The following is a 23686-nucleotide window of genomic DNA, read 5'->3' on the forward strand; positions in this document are numbered from 1 at the left end:
GCATCAAAAATAGCACAGACCCTCCTTCCACATACAGGTTGTTAACACAGGCTCTGCTGGTGGCCCTGCTCTACAGGTGATCATACCCGCATTGTGACTTCCGGCAAGTGACGCCCAGGGGCAGCTCTTCAAAGCAAAGACTAGTCCAACCAAGCGGAATTGGTCTCCACAGTAGCCAGTAAGTCCTTCTGGGAATTTTCCTAGGGCAACCTCCCCTATCCATCTAACGTGACGTGCTGCACACCCCTGTGTCTGGAGCCTAGCTAAGTAGACCTTCATAGTGGCCTCTTATTTAGGTGAGCCATGCAATTCAGTATAAAAACGTGATCTACATTAAGTGCTAGCAATCATTGCTACTAATACACATCTCGTTATCAGTGGGGATTAATTGTTCTGATTCGACTGGTATTTTCAGCTCCGGTTTTATGTCAGTTATGAGACAGGTTTTGGAAAAACAGTTCTGCAGCATCTGCTGTGAAACTGGTGAAACTTGGGTGTGGTACTGCTTGTTTCCACACTTAGTTAGTCATCTGTTGAGCACCGAGCAGCAGTCATTCAATCTGCTGAGCCTGAAACTGAACAACGTTGTTTAGCGATAGTACACGTGGAGGCTCATACATGGCTAAATACTTTGTATTAGGTACAATACACAAATCATATGCTGCTGTAACTAGCGGTACACCAAACACATCCGTTTAGGTGTTATTTCGTAGCAAACCTAGTGACAGGTCAACAGTTTTGCTTCTGGAGGAGCCCTGGCAGATAGTACAACACAAGTAAAGAATATTAGCTCATTTTAGTAAAACTCTTTAATACCGAATACTTAACTTGGATGAAATTCATGTCAACATGAATGACAATATATTTTTAGTACTGTTGCAGAAGAAAGTGAAAACTGTTTATTGCTCTGAACAGTACAGAGTGACAGTCACATATCATATTGTATTTAAGTATTAACTTTGATACACAGTTCTGACTAATGACACTAACACTCCTATATGTGAGCTATGTTGATGCTGCTGTTAGACCAGGCTATCAAAGAGTCGGCGAGCAGCAGTGCACTCTGACGTAATCAGACTTCCAGCAGCGGCGGTGTACAGAACGTCCTCAGGGCGGGTCTTCGTTCACGTCTCCCATTCACGGCTGGTGTCTGGCAGTGTTTGGCCTTAGCTTGTGGTTCTGCCGTCAGGTACCAACTTTACTGCGGGACCTTACTCTTCACACTACACTAAATGGAGCAAGTCTTTGTATTTGATGCCACTTCGGCAATTTGCATGTCAATAACAAGCAGATGAAATGATTACAGAAACACAAATACCCAACTCCTAGCAAGAATAGTCTCTGAGCCGATTAGTAACTGAACCCAGAACCCCATCATCCACAGGCAGCGATGCTAACCAGTTTTCTTTTTTCTAGCTATCTGTTTCTTTGCCATCAATCTACAGCACTTCTATGCAGTTGTTGCTAGGCGCCTCTCAAACTCCACCACTGAGCAGTTCAACTCGTCTTCTTTTTTTTTATCTCTCTCTCTCTCTCTCGGAGGTTGGGCATTCCCTTGACCGAACATGCTGAGCCACCATGCCGACTCACTCATTTCATCTGAAAACATGACGAAACATATTGTTATGAGGACAATTAACTCCACACTTTCATTCAATTATGTGTATTGCGTTACATTAAATTTTGTCCCTTACTATCTTGCATGAAAATTAAACATGGGCATTTCGCATCACAAATATTTTAAAGAAGCCTGTTTCGAAAAAAGGGGAAAAAAGCCAAAAAGGGGTATTAATCCGACTAAAGCACTACACCAAGAGCTCTGAATGCACTGGTACAACTGTTCACGTCGAATAAGCTGTTTTTGGCCTTTTTTTGAGTTTTCGTTAATGTGTAAAGAAAACTTTCACACTCGTCTTACAGTTTCTCTGGATGTACTTCATGTTACCTTCCCCTCTGTTTGATGTTAGCCGAGAAGTACATTAGAGGTGGATGGTTCACGATGAAGGGGTCCAGAGAAACTGTTCGCTAAAGTGAAAGGACGGACTGTGGAATTCTAAGGAATCGTTGTTCACCATTCACCTCGGTCTTGGCCGGTCTCGTTCCTGGAATGGAATGTAAAGAAAAAAAAAATATTGCTTAGCAAGGCTGACAGGATAAAAATTGCGGAGTGTTGAGCAGTCAACATCAAATATTCAGAGCCTAATACGAAGACGGAGAAAATTCGAAAGCATCATTCATTACATATTATGAAAGCTATTTGCCTTGACTCGATCGTTCGTTCGTTCAAGAGCATGTTTGCTTGGCTTTTATTCAAAACTGAGTGTACTGTCCTCTGCTATAAAAAGATTGAACTGAAATTACTGCTGCGAAACAGGGTGTCTCAGTGTACACATTTACATAAAGACAACACTAACTGGCGTTCACTGTGCAGGAAATTAAATGAAACTATTATTCAAAAACCATTACCAAAATCAAACTATATATTGCCCCAAAACAATTGAAACACTGAAATTACGTAGTAACACTGGCCGACTAAAAATCTGAATTACCAAGAAAATGCCTAGAATTTGTGCAATGGAAACGTGAGATGAGAAACGAAAGATTCAACAAAGTATGAAAAGAATCTCACCTGAAAAATTACACCATAATCAGCACTAATGGCACAGCATGAAGAAATCGCACCAGCTGAAATATGGTAAACTAAAACTAAACTGCTGGGAGAAAGATTAGGATGATTTTCTCACACTAAAAAAACGTCTTACTTGATATGAAAATACTAATCCCTTTAGAATAATGATAATGCTGCATTTCAAACTCTTATCTCACAACAACATAAAACTCACAAAAAACCGAACACTTTACAAAAGTCTTACAGGGCAATGCTTTAACAATCATGCAAATTGAAATGAATTGGGCTGAAATGACCTAAACTGAGGGGAGGGGGGGGGGGAGGAGGTGGACTGTTCCATTGAAAGAATCGCTAACATTATCAGTAAGCGCCAGCAAAAATTATTACCTTAAAAACATATCCATAATGCAAATCCATTCTCTCTGTTCCATAAAAGCTGCGTCCTTCCATCAGATTAATACTTCCTAACAATTTTCTTCAGCAAAATCATACTCCAACAATATGCACTACGCTAAAAGTTCTTCCAGCTTACTCCATGTTCAATACTCTGCGCTCTACAACTGAGCCAACGATACACAAGTCCAGAGATACCACTGTCACTGCTGTAAGTCAACTATTCCACAGATGTCACATGCGACTGCTCCGCTATTGTAACATGAAATTCCCACTCATTCTGAGACTATCCGCAAATAAATGTCTAGTCCACCTATGTATGTCCACCTTTCATAATCCCACATCTCATTTGATAACATTTTCGTACGCTTTTATGTTGGCTTACAATGTCAAAACTACGAAAATTCGACGCAATAAATATAAAAAAATTTTACAAAACATATAAACTGGAAACTTGTACATAAAGCAATTGAATCTGTGGTTTTTCTTTAAAAGTCTGTGCACGGGTATTGCCAAGTTCTGATTAGGCACACAAATGAAATACTTAATCGTCACACGAAAATATCATTGCAGTCCATATACATTGCTAACACATCTAACATCTTAATAGTGCGTGATTTGCTTCAGTCACTGAGCATCACTACATTTATATATTATGCTGATATTTCAGTTTCTCGAAGACCACTCATGAATTAACATCACCAATATTGCAGTAGAATGACCAATGAGGGTTGGAGTTCATCGAAATGATCAGCAAAAAATGATCTTCAAGCGGAGTCTGGGAAAGCGACCAACGGAAACTCTTCTTACAGAGACACATAGCTGACATCTGACGAAGCGACCAGCCTAGAACGTTGTCTTCTGCTTACCGTGACCAATGTTGTTTGCAGTGGTGAAGTTTCAAGATCAGGAATGTTACAAAAAGTCCTTCGCTAAGCAAAATAATATCTTCCCTGACAAATTAACATATTGAAACTTCCTAGCAGATTAAAACTGTGCGCCTGACCGAGACTCGAACTCGGGACCTTTGTCTTTCGCGGTAAAGTGCTCTACCATCTGAGCTACCGAATCACGACTCACGCCCGGTACTCACAGCTTTACTTCTGCCAGTATCTCGTCTCCTCTCCCCCAGGCTGTGGCTAAGCCATGTCTCCGCAGTATCCTTTCTTTCAGGAGTGCTAGTTCTGCAAGGTTCGCAGGAGAGCTTTTGTAAAGTTTGGAAGGTAGGAGACGTAAAGCTACGAGTACCGGGCGTGAGTCGTGCTTCGGTAGCTCAGATGGTAGAGCACTTGCCCACGAAAGGCAAAGGTCCCGAGTTGGAGTGTCGGCGGGCACACAGTTTTAATCTGCCGGGAAGTTTCATATCAGCGCAAACTCCGCTGCAGAGTGAAAATCTCATTCTGGAACTTAACATATTGTCCAATATAAATTCCTACGGTCATTGAAAACTGTCTCTTGCAGTAACGATTGAGGTTTTTGGCTAACAAGCAAACATTGTCTCCTGCCTGGTAATGTCACAAATTGAAGAAAAAACTAAGTACTGCACAAAAAATCACGGTGTAGATAACGACACAATCCTTCATTCTCTAACAAAACCGAAAGTTGCACCTAATCTGAGAAAAGTGTGCACTAATTGTTTGATCTTTGGCACTTACAAAAATATTACAAAGTATGAAAATAATATACAATCTTTTTACATGACACGGAATTACGTCCACAAAAAAGGATTACATAAACACATGCAAAAAATTACATAAAACATGACACATACACTTACACAATACACAGATAATAATCAAAATTTAAACATTCAGAATAAACTGTTCATGATAAAGCAAAAGGTATGACATATTATATACGCAGGTAAATCACACAAGACATTAATAAGAAATCCACAAAATAAGAAACATGGTAGTGTAATAAAAACGAATTCATGTATGTTCAGAAAAAAATTTAAGATATATTAGAAATGTGCATCTTTATGTTCAAATCATGAAAAGCAAAAAAAAACCTGTCACTAGAAATATATATTCTTTCCCACCAAAATAATCACTACTTTAAAATTTCAGATATCTGCCTTGGATTCATGCAAACAAGTTATGTTCACCCAAAATTGTCAAACATCCCCATGCATGCATCAAATATGTAATTCTCACCTACACTTCAAAAATTCCTCAAATTATTTCCATGCTTCAACATCTTAAATCTCCCATAATCTACTTCCAAAATCTATTATTCATCACTTACATTTTCCTAAAATTTCATGTTTCAATCATATAACCTCCATAGAACTCAAATCATGCCTTCAATATTACTCAAATTAATACCTAAATTTCAGGATATCTATGGTATTAAAACTATAAATTCAAAACCTTTCTCAACTGGGGACTTCTCAGATCAGCACTTTATATAAAACCTTTCATCAAAACTTGCATCTTGCAACATCACTTTAAATCATTTCCTTAACTCTAATTTTCTCACTCATGGTAACCATTGTCTTAACTTACACCCCTGGTAACTTATTGCTAACTCATGAGTTTGTATCTTATATCTATTACTTAAAGTAGGGAGATGTCACTAAATTATAGTACAAAACACACTCATTCACACAATACAGAAAAAACAAAGCATCTAACTACGAGCAAAAGAAGCATCAACCAAACAATGCAACATATCTGAAAGAAATTTCATCACTAACGCTATTGCACTCAAGAAACAAGGGGAATGCAAAATCATAGACAAGTAAGCTGTCAAACCTCATCCCAGTAAAAAATCGTGTAACCAGTGCAAAATGTATTGCATACCAACATGAATTAATCTCCCTGTCAAGTGAAGAAGGGTGACATTGAAACATAAAACAAGAATATACGATTATCTACGCTAGCTTACTTAGACTGGTGTACCATGTACTGCTTGTACTAAATATGTGTTATGTAGTAAGTTAAAAGTGTTGGCTGAAAAAAACTGTTAGTAATCATTAGAATTTTGCTCTTTTTTCTTTGTGACATATTTCCTATCTCATTTCTCGTAGTTTTTGAGTAATTCTCTCCCAAAGATCTTTCAGAATGCAAACATTTTCAGTAAAATTTCTCACCATGAACTTTCAAGAGGTCTGGTGAACAGAAAAGACTGAAGATAAGTACAAAGTGGTCAAACTATTTTTAAGTTCAGAAAAGTATCTAAAGAAAATTTGTAAGAAATACTGCTGTCATCCACACAAAGTGTCATGAAAATAAATGTGGTACAAATGGTCAGTAAAAACAACTAAGTAGCAAAGTGGCAAACCATATTCCATCAAACATTTTACTATCTCATACATCAACTCTTTCAGGTATTCAAGCAAAAATTTTCATACAGTATGTGTAAATTACGTTGTACCATTCAACCTATTAAACGTACCATTCTTCCAACAACATGTGTCAACAGAAAACAAAGCCTACAACAAATCCCTATTCATCATTGCCTCTTATCATCAGCATGTATCATGCTACTCATCAAACTTCGTCATACAGCGTCTTCAAAATATAACGCCAGTCGCTTCAATGCACAAATGACATATCTCATAAAAATTCAATACTTTTCCAGTACAACACTTGTTCTCTGCTCAGTCTTCACAAATTGGCAAATTTGCATACTTCATGGAATGTTATACAACACTGTCAATATCCATGTTTATCATATACCAACTTAGTAGTTCACTGCATGCCTAATGAATAACATAAAATTACATATGTATCACTATCTTCAGTATCACATATCGTCAACAGTATTTACTCATCAAATCGCCTTATGTGTGATATGTGCTGCACTCCTCTGGATTTCAATGCACACAGTGTTTCAACCTCAGTTGCTTCTTGTGCACTATTCTTTCAATTCTGTGGGCTCCATTGTAGAGAAGAAAGAATATCTGACTAAGAGACTTGCATTTTCTTGATGTCGGATGAGATTTAACTAGCACTTTTTGCCCTACGTGGAATTTCCTGTCTTGTGCCTTCATATGAGGTTCTCTGCGTTTTTCAGTTGTATTTGCAATATTTGTTAAGGCTAGTTGTACGAGATCTTTGTGTCGTAATTTTCTGGCAAGAGGAAACTGTACGAGTTCTTTGACTTTGTCTGGCAGCTGTTGTTTCTATAACACTAAGACTGGTGGCAAAGAAGTTGAGTCATGAAGAAGCTCATTTAAGGTATCTTGAAATAAAGTGATATATCTGTACCAGTTTCTTTGTTGATGGTGGCAACAGAGTCAGCACAACTTGTTAATCTCTTTCATATGAGCCACGCTTCCTCTACAGCCATCCATGACTGCGAAAGTGTTGACGGTGCAGAACTTTGTGCACAAACGGACCTCTCCATTATGTCCCATAAGTGCTCCATGGGAGTCATGTCGGAGGTTCGGGATGGCCAAATCATTCATTCGCTCTGTCCAGAACGTTTTTCAAACCAACTGCGAACAGCTGTGGCCTACTGCCATGAACCGCTATTTCGAAACGTGAAGTCCATGAATGGCTGCAAGTACTCGAACATAACCAGTCAGTGATCGGTTCAGTTGGACCAAGGGACCCAGTCCATTCAAGTAAACACAACACACATCATTATGGAGCTACCCCCAGCTTGAACAGTGCCTTGTTGACAATTCCGGTAGATATCTTCGTGAGGTCTGCACCACACTCGAAACCTACCATCAGCACTTATCAACTGAAATCAGAACTCATTTGGGCAGGCCATTGTTTCCCAGTCGTCTAGAGTTCAACCGACATGGTCACCAGTCCAGAAGGGACGCTGGCTGTAGGCAATGTCGTGCTGTTAGTAAAGGCACCCGCTTCAGTCGTCTGCAGCCATAGCCGATTAACGTCAAATTGCGTCGCACTGTGCTGACGGATACGTTCGTCGTACGCCCCACATTTATTTCTGCGGTTTTGCTTGTCTGTTAGCACTGACAACTCTACTCAAAAGACGCTGCTCTCGGTCGTTAAGTGAAGACCGTCGGCTACTGCGTTGTCCGTGGTGAGAGGTAACGCCTAAAATTTGGAATCTCGGATTATTGAATTCCCTAACGATTCTCGAAATGGAACGCCCCTTGCGTCTAGCTCCATTCCGCGTTCGAAGTCTGTTGCTTCCCATCGTGCAGCCATAATCATGTTGGAATCCTTTTAACATAAATCAGCTGAATACGAAGACAATTCCGCCAATGCACCGCCCTTTTATACCTTGTGTAACCGATACTAGAGCCTTCTGCATAAGACCATGTCGCTATCCCATGATTTCTGTCACCTCAGAGTATTAAAGTAGTTACCGCCGTTGCTGATACAAACCTAATTTTAGTATGCAGAATCTTATATCCTGCATAAAATGTTGTTAATTTGCTAAACAAATTTTTACATCTCACACAGAATGACACTTTGTTGCGTAGTCAATTTACACACTCGCAAATTGTAAAAGAAAATTATTGATGAAAACTATTGATAGTTTACTTCCTGTTATTTCTTGCCAGTAATGCCCACACAATAATAATATCACTTTCTTCAAACGAAGTGAAAACCAAGACATTGCACTCGCTACAACTACGAGCTCACCTCGAACGTGAATGACGACTGGGGCTGTCCGCGCTGGGTTGTAAACAGGTTCTGTAATCCATACATCCACTCAGGTGTCCCTGGCTTCTCTTTGTCTGGCTTGCAGTCACTGGCCTGTCGCATCACCCAAGCAGTGTGATGCTAGCTGAGAGCAAATTCAACTAAGGAAACGGAAGATACCAACACTTCTTCATTAGGTAATTCATTTATCAAGCAGAAGTGATGTGTATGCGTACTCGATTATTTTTTGTGGAAATTTGTCTAAAATCCATACAGCACACAGTTAGATAAAAAGCAATGTTGAATGAGTACAAATGAACATGTTCCAAAAAGAAACAATGGAAGTGATGGAATGGCCAACTAATGGATAATGCCATAGCTGACAAAAATAATGCAGAAAGTTGTTCTTAGTGATTCTATCACTGTAGCCCGGGAACAGTATGATTGAGAAGAAAAGATGTATGGGGTTCCCCAAGGCTCAGTCTCAAGTCCACTATTGTTCCTCATATATGTAAACGATCTTCTGTGTAATATACAACAACCAAAATTAGTTCGTTTTTCAGATGACGCTAGTATTGCTATCAATCCAAACATACATAAAGAAACTGAAGAAATGGTAAACAGCGTTCTTAAAAGTATCATTGACTGGTTTTATGCGAATGGTCCCAATTTTAATAAGATACATACGTGCTTCGGTAGCTCAGATGGTAGAGCACTTGCCCGCAAAGGTCCCGAGTTCGAGTCTCGGTCGGACACACAGTTTTAATCTGCCAGGAAGTTTCATATCAGCGCACACTCCGCTGCAGAGTGAAAATCTCATTCTGCAAACATCCCCCAGGCTGTGGCTAAGCCATGTCTCCGCAGTATCCTTTCTTTCTGGAGTGCTAGTTCTGCAAGGTTCGCAGGAGAGCTTGTGTAAAGTTTGGAAGGTAGGAGACGAGATACTGGCAGAAGTAAAGCTGTGAGGACCGTGCGTGAGTCGTGCTTCGGTAGCTCAGATGGTAGAGCACTTGCCCGCGAAAGGCAAAGGTCCCGAGTTCGAGTCTCGGTCGGGCACACAGTTTTAATCTGCCGGGAAGTTTCATATCAGCGCACACTCCGCTGCAGAGTGAAAATCTCATTCTGGAAGATACATCACATTCAGTTCTGCACTTCTAGGCGTGTAACTCATGGTGAGGAAATAATAAATACGGAGGAAACTTTAAAATTCTATATTGCTGAGACTTTAAAACTGAAAAATAACATTTTGGAACTCTCAAAACAACTCAGTTCAGCCACATTTACACTTAGAATCATTTAAAATCGTTGAGAGAGACAAATCAGTAAGCTGACATATTTTGAATATTTTCATCCCACGGTGGCATTTGTAATAATGTTCTCGGGTAACTCATCTTCAAGAAAGATTTCATTGCTCAAAAACGTGCTGTAAGAATAATATGTTGTGCTCACCCATGATCATCAAAGAGTTGGACATACTGATTACTGCTTCAAAAGTTATGTATTCCCTCATGAAGTTTAAGGTAAATAATCCGCTGCAGTTCAAAAGGAACAATGATATACATAATTACTGTACCAGAAGGAAGAATGACATTCATTACCCCACATAATGGTCGTCTCTAGCACAAAAAGCAGTGCACAGTGCTGCAACTAAAATTCTTGATAACCTTCAGGTAAAATAAAACGTCTGACAGACAGCAAAGTAAAATTTGAAAACAAATTGGAAAGGTTTCTCCTTGATAACTCCTCCTACTCCGTAGAAGAATTTCTAGCATTGGACTTGGATAGCACAACCAGCGATCCATCTAGCATCCAATGATGTGAACAGTTGCAGTTCAGACGTAAAAAGAGACGGGCAAAGAAATAACATCGTTTTGAATATCATTTAATTTTTAAAGAGAATGAAATAATATTCAGCAAAACTTCGGCACTACCGCGCTTTTCCTAGGTGGCCAGACGGAAAGCATAAAATGTCTCGTTCTCACTTGGCTCAAATGGCTCTGAGCACTATGGGACTCAACATCTTAGGTCATAAGTCCCCTAGAACTTAGAACTACTTAAACCTAACTAACCTAAGGACATCACACACACACCCATGCCCGAGGCAGGATTCGAACCTGCGACCGTAGCAGCCTCGCGGTTCCGGACTGCAGCGCCAGAACCGCACGGCCACCGCGGCCGGCGTTCTCACTTGACATAGTATTACAATTACAAACAAGTGTGTCGGAAATTCCTAATTTATAAACAGCGTAACTTTTCTCATTGAACTGTGTGTCATGCAAAAGCATACTCCAGGGATTTCACCGTACTATGAATACTGAAGACACGGAAGGTATTAATTACAGTCAGTGGCCTGGTAGTCTCTTACCTCCTTCCTTAGCCGACTCCGAGAAGGAACTGTTATCTGATACGTTGACAATGAGTCGATCAAGAACAGAATCCACGAAGCCACCCAGGCGCCGCATTTTCTCCTCGTCTTTTATGACGTGCCAACTCAAGTACGTCTGGCAGCTAAACAGCCTCGTTATTTCACGGGCCAAATACCTTAACTTGGCTCCTGGTCAGTTGTGTTGGGTTCATACTGTAATGGTATAGAGGCAATTGTAAAAATGCAGCATTTGTATGGAGTGCTCGATCCTGTGAAAATGATTGCTTTCCATGTTTCTACGACACATTTATGGTATAAAACAATGAACACAGTCCACATAAGGAGTATTTAGTTTTTGATTTATGCTTTAAAAATTAAATTGTTATGTTTTCTTAATTTAAGCATCCTTTGTTGACAATCATTCATAAAATATCGATAGTTGAGAATTAATATTTGAAATGAAAACAGGAATTTCGCACGCAATAAGTAATTAAAAACAAGAAGACTTGCTTTATTCATAAAAAATGATGATGAATTTTACAATTACGAGATGTAGGTCAAATTGTACGAGAAAGAAAATTGACTCAGACGTGATTTGAAACTAGCGAGCCAAGTGCTGCACTAAGTCATCATGCTATTACATTACCGATTGCGCTGCATACTAACTGCATTTTCGGTTCGACTGTATCTAATATAGGCCCTCGGAAAACTTCAAAGCCGATTGTGCCAGTAAAATTATGAGAAACGTTAAGAACAACCTACTTCTCGGCCCTTTTTAACCGTGTTCCACACGTGTGTTTCACTACGGAACAGGAAGTAGCCTCGGCCATTTTCATACTGCGTATTACCAGCGTGACAATCAGAGCACAACAGTGCAGAGGCTGTGACTATACACGATTTTTGAAATAAAAATTACATAACCAAAGCGTAATTAAGAAAAACTTTGATGGCTGTTAATACATTTGAATATCTTAAAGTTTCATTCAACGTAACTTAGTAACCCTCTAACGGTATGGTGAAGTTTCCTGACATAAACGGTAAGGTGGGGTTGGATCAGACCCCACCCTCCAAATATCGATTTTTCGGGGTAAAATAAAAAATGAATAATGGGAAAAAGTTTTATCATCAATTAAACACATATAATATTTGTTATAGCAACATTTTTTTTCATTTTTATAGTCAATAAGTAAGAATATAAAGTACTTTGGAAAAAAATAGAAACTTGGTTGCAAAAAAATACCTTAATAGAAATTGTTGTTGTTGTTGTCTTCAGTACTGAGACTGGTTTGATGCAGCTCTCCATGCTACTCTATCCTGTGCAAGCTGCTTCATCTCCCAGTACCTACTGCAACCTACATCCTTCTGAATCTGCTTAGTGTACTCATCTCTCGGTCTCCCTCTACGATTTTTACCCTCCACGCTGCCCTCCAATGCTAAATTTGTGATCCCTTGATGCCTCAAAACATGTCCTACCAACCGATCCCTTCTTCTAGTCAAGTTGTGCCACAAACTTCTCTTCTCCCCAATCCTATTCAATACCTCCTCATTAGTTACGTGATCTATCCACCTTATCTTCAGTATTCTTCTGTAGCACCACATTTCGAAAGCTTCTATTCTCTTCTTGTCCAAACTAGTTATCGTCCATGTTTCACTTCCATACATGGCTACACTCCAAACAAATACTTTCAGAAACGACTTCCTGATACATAAATCTATATTCGATGTTAACAAATTTCTCTTCTTCAGAAACGCTTTCCTTGCCATTGCCAGTCTACATTTTATATCCTCTCTACTTCGACCATCATCAGTTATTTTACTTCCTAAATAGCAAAACTCCTTTACTACTTTAAGTGTCTCATTTCCTAATCTAATTCCCTCAGCATCACCCGATTTAATTTGACTACATTCCATTATCCTCGTTTTGCTTTTGTTAATGTTCATCTTATATCCTCCTTTCAAGACACTGTCCATTCCGTTCAACTGCTCTTCCAAGTCCTTTGCCGTCTCTGACAGAATTACAATGTCATCGGCGAACCTCAAAGTTTTTACTTCGTCTCCATGAATTTTAATACCTACGCCAAATTTTTCTTTTGTTTCCTTTACTGCTTGCTCAATATACAGATTGAATAACATCGGGGAGAGGCTACAACCCTGTCTCACTCCTTTCCCAACCACTGCTTCCCTTTCATGCCCCTCGACTCTTATTACTGCCATCTGGTTTCTGTACAAATTATAAATAGCCTTTCGCTCCCTGTATTTTACCCCTGCCACCTTTAGAATTTGAAAAAGAGTATTCCAGTCAACATTGTCAAAAGCTTTCTCTAAGTCTACAAATGCTAGAAACGTAGGTTTGCCTTTTCTTAATCTTTCTTCTAAGATAAGTCGTAAGGTCAGTATTGCCTCACGTGTTCCAACATTTCTACGGAATCCAAACTGATCCTCCCCGAGGTCTGCATCTACCAGTTTTTCCATTCGTCTGTAAAGAATTCGCGTTAGTATTTTGCAGCCGTGGCTTATTAAACTGATAGTTCGGTAATTTTCACATCTGTCAGCACCTGCTTTCTTTGGGATTGGAATTATTATATTCTTCTTGAAGTCTGAGGGTATTTCGCCTGTCTCATACATCTTGCTCACCAGCTGGTAGAGTTTTGTCATGATTGGCTCTCCCAAGGCCGTCAGTAGTTCTAATGGAATGTTGTCTACTCCGGGGGCCTTGTTTCGACTCAGGTCTTTCAGTGCTCTGTCAAACTCTTCACGCAGTATCATATCTCCCATTTCGTCTTCATCTACATCCTCTTCTATTTCCATAATATTGTCCTCAAGTACATCGCCCTTGTATAAACCTTCTATATACTCCTTCCACCTTTCTGCCTTCCCTTCTTTGCTTGGAACTGGGCTGCCATCTGAGCTCTTGATATTCATACACGTGGTTCTCTTCTCTCCAAAGGTCTCTTTAATTTTCCTGTAGGCAGTATCTATCTTACCCCTAGTGAGATAAGCTTCTACATCCTTACATTTGTCCTCTAGCCATCCCTGTTTAGCCATTTTGCACTTCCTGTCGATCTCATTTTTGAGACGTTTGTATTCCTTTTTGCCTGCTTCATTTACTGCATTTTTATATTTTCTCCTTTCATCAATTAAATTCAATATTTCTTCTGTTACCCAAGGATTTCTAGCAGCCCTCGTCTTTGTACCTACTTTATCCTCTGCTGCCTTCACTACTACATCCCTCAGAGCTACCCATTCTTCTTCTACTGTATTTCTTTCCCCTATTCCTGTCAATTGTTCCCTTATGCTCTCTCTGAAACTCTGTACAACCTCTGCTTCTTTCAGTTTATCCAGGTCCCATCTCCTTAATTTCCCACATTTTTGCAGTTTCTTCAGTTTTAATCTACAGGTCATAACCAATAGATTGTGGTCAGAGTCCACATCTGCCGCTGGAAATGTCTTACAACTTAAAACCTGGTTCCTAAATCTCTGTTTTACCATTATATAATCTATCTGATACCTTTTAGTATCTCCAGGGTTCTTCCACGTATACAACCTTCTTTCATGATTCTTAAACCAAGTGTTAGCTATGATTAAGTTGTGCTCTGTGCAAAATTCTACTAGGCGGCTTCCTCTTTCATTTCTTAGCCCCAATCCATATTCACCTACTATGTTTCCTTCTCTCCCTTTTCCTACACTCGAATTCCAGTCACCCATTACTATTAAATTTTCGTCTCCCTTCACTATCTGAATAATTTCTTTTATTTCATCGTACATTTCTTCAATTTCTTCATCATCTGCAGAGCTAGTTGGCATATAAACTTGTACTACTGTAGTAGGTGTGGGCTTCGTATCTATCTTGGCCACAATAATGCGTTCACTATGCTGTTTGTAGTAGCTTACCCGCATTCCTATTTTCCTATTCATTATTAAACCTACTCCTGCATTACCCCTATTTGATTTTGTGTTTATAACCCTGTAGTCACCTGACCAGAAGTCTTGTTCCTCCTGCCACCGAACTTCACTAATTTCCACTATATCTAACTTTAACCTATCCATTTCCCTTTTTAAATTTTCTAACCTACCTGCCCGATTAAGGGATCTGACATTCCACGCTCCGATCCGAAGAACGCCAGTTTTCTTTCTCCTGACAACGACATCCTCCTGAGTAGTCCCCGCCCGGAGATCCGAATGGGGGACTATTTTACCTCCGGAATATTTTACCCAAGAGGATGCCATCATCATTTAATCATACAGTAAAGCTGCATGTCCTCGGGAAAAATTACGGCTGTAGTTTCCCCTTGCTTTCAGCCGTTCGCAGTACCAGCACAGCAAGGCCGTTTTGGTTAATGTTGCAAGGCCAGATCAGTCAATCATCCAGACTGTTGCCCCTGCAACTACTGAAAAGGCTGCTGCCCCTCTTCAGGAACCACACGTTTGTCTGGCCTCTCAACAGATACCCCTCCGTTGTGGTTGCACCTACGGTACGGCCATCTGTATCGCTGAGGCACGCAAGCCTCCCCACCAACGGCAAGGTCCATGGTTCATGGGGGGGCTTAATAGAAATATTCTCCATAAAATTATTGAAAACATAGTAAAAATCATCAGATTCAGTCATCAACTAGGAACTTGGGTGCTTTAGAAATTCTAAAGATAGGAACTAAATGAGAAACATCTCTGACTAATTGTAGAAAATAATTATAGTGTCAGCAGTTTTGAAATATAAAGTTCTCAATAATAAATGTCTTTGTACACATAATGTAATAGGAACAAATAATAAATGTATAATGTTATACTGGAAACGATCACATACAGCCCTGAAAATATATATTTGGCACAATTTATCACATCTCAGTTTCTTTACAGCCAGGGCATATAATAACTTTATGCTCCTCACATACAGAACGATTACACTTACTACAAAGAGCATTCCCCTTCCTATCTTTTAATCTGTCACAAAAATCACATCTTCTTTTCTTTAGTGGCTGTGCTTGGGTAGGCTTATCTAATTCGATTGGTTCTTTTTCTAAAAGTTTTCCAATAGACGAACGGAACTCACGGGGAAGATGTGTGTTATTCGACCTCTTTTCCATAAGAGGTTTTGTCAAAGAGAGCGCAAGATTTTTGAGAAATGATATTCTCGCGTGATTTGAAAAGCTGTCCATTTTGCTATTGCTTAATGTTAATGATAAAACTATTTATAACAGCGATGTCTAAAATAGCATAAAAGTACCGTATGGGCCATCTTCTCGATTTTCTTTTTGTGGTCCTGCTGTGGCAAAGCATATCTAATACATCGACCCCTCCTTTAGTTAGACTGTAGAACTCCACAATTTCAGGTTTATTTGGTTTTTCGTTTATCTCTCCAGAGAAGTGCATAGACGATATCAGTAAAACATTTTTTTATTTTTCTTTGAGGTAAATGACAGCAAAGTTTTGTCGTTCTGATACATAAATGTTGAAGAGCCTACTGGAGCGGAAAGCAACATTGATGGTGGTATTTTCTGTTTGTTCCTCCTCAATGTACCTACAAATGTGAGTTTCTTTTGGAGGAGGCCGTCAGTCACCTCCAGTGAGGAGCACCAATTGTCCGCTGTAATGTTTCTATTAGAACCCCTGATAGATTCCGCAAGGCGCAAAACATACTGGGCAGGTAAAGGCAAATCTCCAGGTCTCCTCTTTATTCTGTTGTTCTTGCCAGTGTATGGAATGCCACGCAAAAAATAGAATGTCCTTGTGTCGCATAGTGACATTATTTTTAAACCCATTTTTGTTGGGTTTCGATGGGATATACGTTTTGATTGGACAGGCACCCCGAAAACAGTAGAGTCTCATCTACTGTGACATATTCAGATGGACTATAATTTTTTTCACTGTTAGATTCACACATGTCCCACACTTCTCTGAAAGCCGCAAATTTGTCGTTGATTTTTCTGGCCTCTCTGGTGGCTTTATCATCGAAGCGGAGGTTTTCTAGAAGAAGAATAGTGCAACGAAACACCGGAGGTCCATAAGTTGCTGAGAACATCTCATGTACACTGAGCATAGAATTTTTTAAGACACCACTCATGAAGAGAAGGCCCATCAACCCTTTTATTTCAACGCTCTCTGCTGGTAAATGAAACCACTGGACCGTATTGTACTTTTGCCTAGATTTCTCTATTTCAGTATTTGTGTACAAAACAATTTTTTCTATAATTTTCGAATCTATAAATAATAAAAATATTTCCAATTCACAAGTGATCCCCCTTGCTTCCCCACGTGGACCAGGGAGATTAGCAATAATATTTGACGCTGGTGTCCTAGAAAATTTTGAATGGATTGGTTTCTTGGTCCATATTGTCTCTAAGTCTTTACCTAGCTCAAAATTTCTCTTTCATCTACATCTGACTGAGAATTATCAAACTCGACTGCTCCTGTCGCACAATGAAATACATCATCCTCGTCATCAGTATTAGATAATACATCATCCTCAATTTCTGAACAGTTTTCTGCATCGACACTGTCGCCATCCTCTGACTCAGCCTCCTGCCGGAGAAACTCGTATATCTCATCAGGATCCTAAGGAGTTGATGCGCCATTTTAGTAAGATACTAGAAGAGAAAACAAAACTTAGATGTAATATAAACATCAATATGGGGTTGAATCCTCACCACAAAAAGAACTAATAAGTGTGACGTAAACAGCAGGCTGGCTTCGGATCCACCCGAGCGCGGGTAATGTAGGTTTGGGATAGAGAGGGTGGCTCCAGGTCACTCACCAGACTGACGTGGCCTCCTCGGCGTTCTCGGGACGACTGGCTGGTAGGGTAGCTGGGACCAGAAAAGGGAGTGGGGAGTTACAAGCAAAACAGACTCGCTGGGGTCGGATCCAACCCCAACCTTACCGTTGGAGGGTTAATATGTCTAAAACATATGTAGGACCTACTTCCCAGTTCTAAGCAAAGAAGGGAAAGCAGAAAGGTGGAAGGAGTATATAGAGGGTCTATACAAGGGCGATGTACTTGAGGACAATATTATGGAAATGGAAGAGGATGTAGATGAAGATGAAATGGGAGATACGATACTGTGTGAAGAGTTTGACAGAGCACTGAAAGACCTGAGTCGAAACAAGGCCCCGGGAGTACACAACATTCCGTTAGAACTACTGATAGCATTGGGAGAGCCAGTCCTGACAAAACTCTACCATCTGGTGAGCAAGATGTATGAGACATGCGAAATACCCTCAGACTTCAAGAAGAATATAATAATTCGCAGAAATGTTGGAACACGCGAGGCAATACTGACATTACGACTTATCTTAGAAAATAGATTAAGTAAGGGCAAAACTACGTTTCTAACATTCGTAGATTTAGAGAAAGCTTTTGACAACGTTGACTGGAATACTCTCTTTCAAATTCTAAAGGTGGGAGGGGTAAAATACAGGGAGCGAAAGGCTATTTACAATTTGTACAGAAACCAGATGGCAGTTATAAGAGTCGATGGGCATGAAAGGGAAGCAGCGGTTGGGAAGGGAGTGAGACAGGGTTGTAGCCTGTCCCCGATGTTATTCAATCTGTATAATGAGCAAGCAGTAAAGGAAACAAAAGAAAAAATCGGAGTAGGTATTGAAGCCCATGGAGAAGAAATGAAAACGTTGAGGTTCGCCGATGACATTGTAATTCTGTCAGAGACAGCAAAGGACTTGGAAGAGCAGTTGAACGGAATGGACAGTGTCTTGAAAGGAGGATATAAGATGAACATCAACAAAAGCAAAACAAGGATAATGGAATGTAGTCGAATTAAGTCGGGTGATGCTGAAGGAATTAGATTAGAAAATGAGACACTTAAAGTAGTAAAGGAGTTTTGCTATTTGGGGAGCAAAATAACTTATGATGGTCGAAGCAGAAGAGGATATAAAATGTAGACTCGCAATGGCAAGGAAAGCGTTTCTGAAGAAGAGAAATTTGTCAACATCGAGTATTGATTTAAGGGTCAGGAAGACGTTTCTGAAAGTATTTGTATGGAGTGTAGCCATGTATGGAAGTGAAACATGGACGATAAATAGTTTTGACAAGAAGAGAATAGAAGCTTTCGAAATGTGGTGCTACAGAAGAATGCTGAAGATTATATGGCTAGATCACATAACTAATGAGGAGGTGTTGAATAGAATTGGGGAGGAGTTTGTGGCTCAACTTGACAAGAAGAAGGGACCGGTTGGTAGGACATGTTCTGAGGCATCAAGGAATCACAAATTTAGGATTGGAGGGCAGCGTGGAGGGTAAAAATCGTAGAGGGACACCAAGAGATGAATACACTAAGCAGATTAGGATGTAGGTGGGAGATAAAGAAGCTTGCACAGGATAGAGTAGCACAGAAAGCTGCGTCAAACCAGTCTCAGGACTGAAGACAACAACAACAACAATATGTCTAGAACATAAGTAGGACCTACTTCCAAGAGCGTAACTACACCAGTGTACGTGTGCTACGGCTTCTGACCAATCATCCTGTTTGTGTTTGTTTACATCAGGTTTATTCTTACGATGAACGGAGTATAGTTTCCAAAGAAGAACGAATTTTCCCACCTTTATAGTGCCTCGTACTGGGTTGGCTCGAGCAGTCAGAATTTGTTTCGTCAACGTTGCAACTTCGTATCTCCCGGTACGTCCTCTGCAGCCTCAAGTACAAATTAATTTCGAGAACAGTAGCCGTTTCAGTGACCAGCGTTGTGCACGTAGTACGTAGTGAATGCAACTTGTCTCGGCGAGCGGAAGCAGGCGTGCTCGTGTTTTCGTTGGCCTCCTGCCCGCTGCGGTCCGCTGGTACGTGGGTGGGGGGGACGGCCGCCCCCCTCCCCCATCGCTACCCCTACCCCCCCCCCCTGGCTACTCCCTCGCAGACCCCCCCTCCAGCGCCTCTAGCCGGCAGTCGTCCAGTGCGAGCGCAGCCGTGCTGCAGTGAGGATGTTCATGGGTTGTGTCGAGTAACCGCTACGGACTTCCGCCGTTCTACATACATAACACACGCGACGACCACAACACCATGCTGCCGGATTACGATGGTGAGTACCCTCTTCCAGAGCCCGCGTGCGGCGCAGGCGACCGGCGGACACGGGAAAACGGGCGCCAGTGATGTGGATGTGAATTACGCCCCGCAGCGACGGTTGAAGATGACGTGTTACTCGTTTTGAAAGTGAGAAGGCGCACGTGAGTCAGGAATCACGCGTGGTGGTTACTGTCCCGTAGCGTTAGCGTCACTGCTTTGACAGTTCGCCGTTCTGGTGCGCTGGTGGACACAATAATGTGGAAGATGTGTTTTGTACAACGTGCGAAATCGTGCAAGAGTGAGAACGAAAGTAAAAGTTGTGTGCTGCGGTCTTGCTTGAAGTGATCTATCTGAAAGATGAGGTTTTGAATGAGTGTGCGTGTTGTCTTTGCTTCCCGTTGAGCAGCTGATGGGTCAGGCACTTATCTTTATAGTTGTAGAGCAGTTTTTTCTTTATCCTGTAGTATTGTGCTAAAAAACTGTTACTTCAACGATCATTCGAAATCACGTTGATTTGGTTTCGTGAAACAAAGCATGTGTTTAGGAAAAACCTGTGACAACGAAACCTTTCTGAATCTTCAATTGTATTGTCAGCAACATTTGTGTAGACGACAAAACAGATCAGTGTGCGTCTTCCGTTAGCTTTTAATCGCCTGATAAATATATGAATTTCACAAGTGTTTGGAGAAACAGGTGTTTCACGTTGAGGATATCGGCATACCTGCATCGTTCGAAAAACCTGTCCAGCCTTCGACTGGTTTCGTAATTCATAATACAATCACTTACGGTGATAGTCGTTTGTTTGTAGTGGTTGGATAAATACCCTTGTTTCCCTGCTTTTCTGCTTATTTTTTTCGCAATATTCTCCATTATAATATTTCTAATGCTAAATGTTTATAATCAATTTTTTTTACAAGGCAGCATATAGTATGACGCATTACATTTGTGCTGGTGAAAGTATGCGGTTAATTGTGTTCATAACAGTACATTTCACCATGTTTTCGGAATTTTTGCTGATAATTCACAGAATGCGTGCGCCTGTTAGAGATCTTCGCAATTCCTAAAAGTGACGGCGGTTGCCTTGTATTCATTGTTCAGAAATGCACTATGTTTTGAACTTCCGTAAACTCAATTTCTGTGAACCACTGATTCTTCAGCGAAGCTTAATTCGAGTTTCCTTAACAATTACAGACTACATTCACAGACGATCTTCAGTATAAAGAGACAGAGACATTACTTACGGACAAAAGTGGTAGCAATACACGTCTATGCAATATTTAGAAAAATACCTGTGGTGTTGATGTCCAAATTTGAGTGACACAGACATTTTTGTGATTCATTCAAGAGGTCGTTCTAAATTCGCATGTCAGGCCGTAGGTCCGTATGGAAAGAGAAATTGCTACCATTCTGCCCCTTTGCCAAGTTTCTTATTAATGGTCATGTTGGCCTCACAACGTTTTCATATTTATGGCGCGAACTCTTTCTTCCCGTCATATACGTAAACAAACGAACGTGTGTGGTTCCGAATGCATTGATAGCACCGAAGTTCCGTTTACCTATTTATAAATTTCAGAACTTGTAGTTTGTTACGTGCATTTCCTTGCTACTTTCTCAGCCATTGATATTTTCGACTGGTTGTCTAACGTACTCTTCACCCGTTGGTTTCTGAACGCACGCGACTCTTTTTAAGCATTCAAGATCGTGATAGTTAGCAATATTGTGTGAAAAACTATCTTAGTGCTGATGGGAGCGGTACAAAGTTGTGTTTTCTGTCAAACGACTTCAGTAACGTCTTGACAGCTGACACTTTCAGGAAGCCATGCGCATTGTTTACTTCGAGCGTAGCAGATGTCAACAAACGCCCGTTTAGCTGCTGGGCTCTCTGGGTTAGTAGGGCGAAACTGGTCACAGCGTTGGCTTATTAACCATAGCAATACAATACCAATAAATTTTTCATAACGCTTACTACCGCGAAGAGGTACGTTAAAAAACAAATTTCGTTAATTGCTGTTGACTTTTATTAAAAACATCCATTTTAAATAATTATTGATGTTCAATTTGGATCCTGAACCTGAAAATATCTTTTAGAGAATCATAGCAGCACAACGCATTTTCCACGAGGCGTACGCAGTGGTGACGGGTGCTTTATAACCATCACAGAAACATTAAAAAAAACGGGGTTCGTTAATTGTCACTCAAGTTTATAACATACTTTTTATACATATGTAGTTGTAGAAGAAGGTTGCTGAACTTGAAAACATGAATGACATTTGTTGCCAAAGGTGATAGGACTTAGATTTTTGGTTTACGTCTTACTGAAAAATTTAAAAAGGCGTTACCGAATCTGGTGTAAAGGATCATTAGAAACAATAAATATTTTCCAAACTTATAATTAGAGTACATGACTAGAGTACAATATTTACAAAAGGTGGGCATTAAGTCCCTCTCATGGTATTTTGAGGGTTAAAGACCTGTGCAAATGAGATGGGAAAACTATTTTTGTACAATTGTTTGTATAGTATGCACTATTTACAAAGTTTCTTTGCGATCATTTCAAGGGTGAGGCCTAATAAATTTTAATGCTCCTACATCATACACGTACATCCGTCTGTGAGCGGTCATTGTCTTTTTCTTCACTATTCCGATATTTATTTGTGCGGTTTTTTTCCGGGGTGTGGGAAGAGTGGTCTGTACCTGAATTAATCACTGTCAGCTAGAAACTAGGCGTATTTGTTTTTTCGTATGAACCCCAGAAGTCAATGTTGAATACACTGAGACGGCGCAGCTCTCAACACACTGGACTCGCATTCGAGAGGACTACGGTTCAAATCCGTGTCCGACCGTTCAGATTTAGGTTGCCTTGATTTCCATAAATAGTTCCAAGTAAATGTCGGGATGGGTGCTTTGAAAGCGCACGGCCGATTTCCTCCCCTTTCTTGTAACATTCCGAACTCGTGCTCCTCCTCTGTTGACCTCGACGTCGACGGAACGTTAAACCACATTCTCCCTTCCCTCCTTTCACGTTAAAAACGTTCTTTCACACCTATTTGAGTATGACACGTTTCGCATATAATCCAGCAGTTTTCGAATTAGGCTGACAAACATTTTTATCAGCGACCTATTTCACGGAAGTGCTGTAACATCCTCGTGTCTTATCAGCAAGTCAAACATTGCCAGTTGGCCGGCCCATCCTGTAAATCAGATTCATTGGTCCGGATAGAATCTCCAAGCGTCTGTACAACGAGGAATTTTTATGACGTGCATTACGTTTCTCGAAATCCGTAGATGTACCATTTGTTTCCGTTAATTCTTACAGAAGCGGTTTGGCAGCATGCAAAGCCCTTCATTCATCGTACGGTTTCTTAATAAAGACAATGCGGTACTTTCTTAATATTACTAAGGTTCAACCATTTGCTGATGGTGCGGGAGTTCCATTGTGAGTAGGGGTAACGAAACATTCTAAGCAAATATTAGCAATAACATATAAGTAAAACGTGTGAGAAAAGATTGACACAGATATTGGAACTTCACGCAGTGCATCGCAGCACCCTTCACTGTGACCCTGTCACCCTACATCAAGTTTGTTACAACTCCTAATGTTATTTAGTAAGCTGCCAGTATACTGCTGTAATAGCTTGAAGGTGCCACGCGATAGAATTTTCATGCAAGACCGTCGATGACGCTCCACCGAGGATAACGAGTTTCCTTCCACCGG

General features: G+C 40.4%; 1 long non-coding RNA gene across 1 annotated transcript; it reads right to left on the reverse strand.

Moving 5' to 3' along the window:
- Positions 1–910: 910 nt before the first annotated feature.
- Positions 911–19588, reverse strand: LOC126335091 (uncharacterized). The gene is made up of 4 exons (XR_007564815.1): positions 19512–19588; positions 10961–11173; positions 8596–8756; positions 911–1599 (listed from the first exon to the last, which is right to left on the reverse strand). It is a non-coding gene; the product is annotated as an uncharacterized LOC126335091 (long non-coding RNA).
- Between the last annotated feature and the right edge of the window lie 4098 nt (positions 19589–23686).

This window comes from Schistocerca gregaria, chromosome 2, assembly GCF_023897955.1.
Source record: "Schistocerca gregaria isolate iqSchGreg1 chromosome 2, iqSchGreg1.2, whole genome shotgun sequence".
In the NCBI taxonomy this organism is placed as follows: domain Eukaryota; kingdom Metazoa; phylum Arthropoda; class Insecta; order Orthoptera; family Acrididae; genus Schistocerca; species Schistocerca gregaria.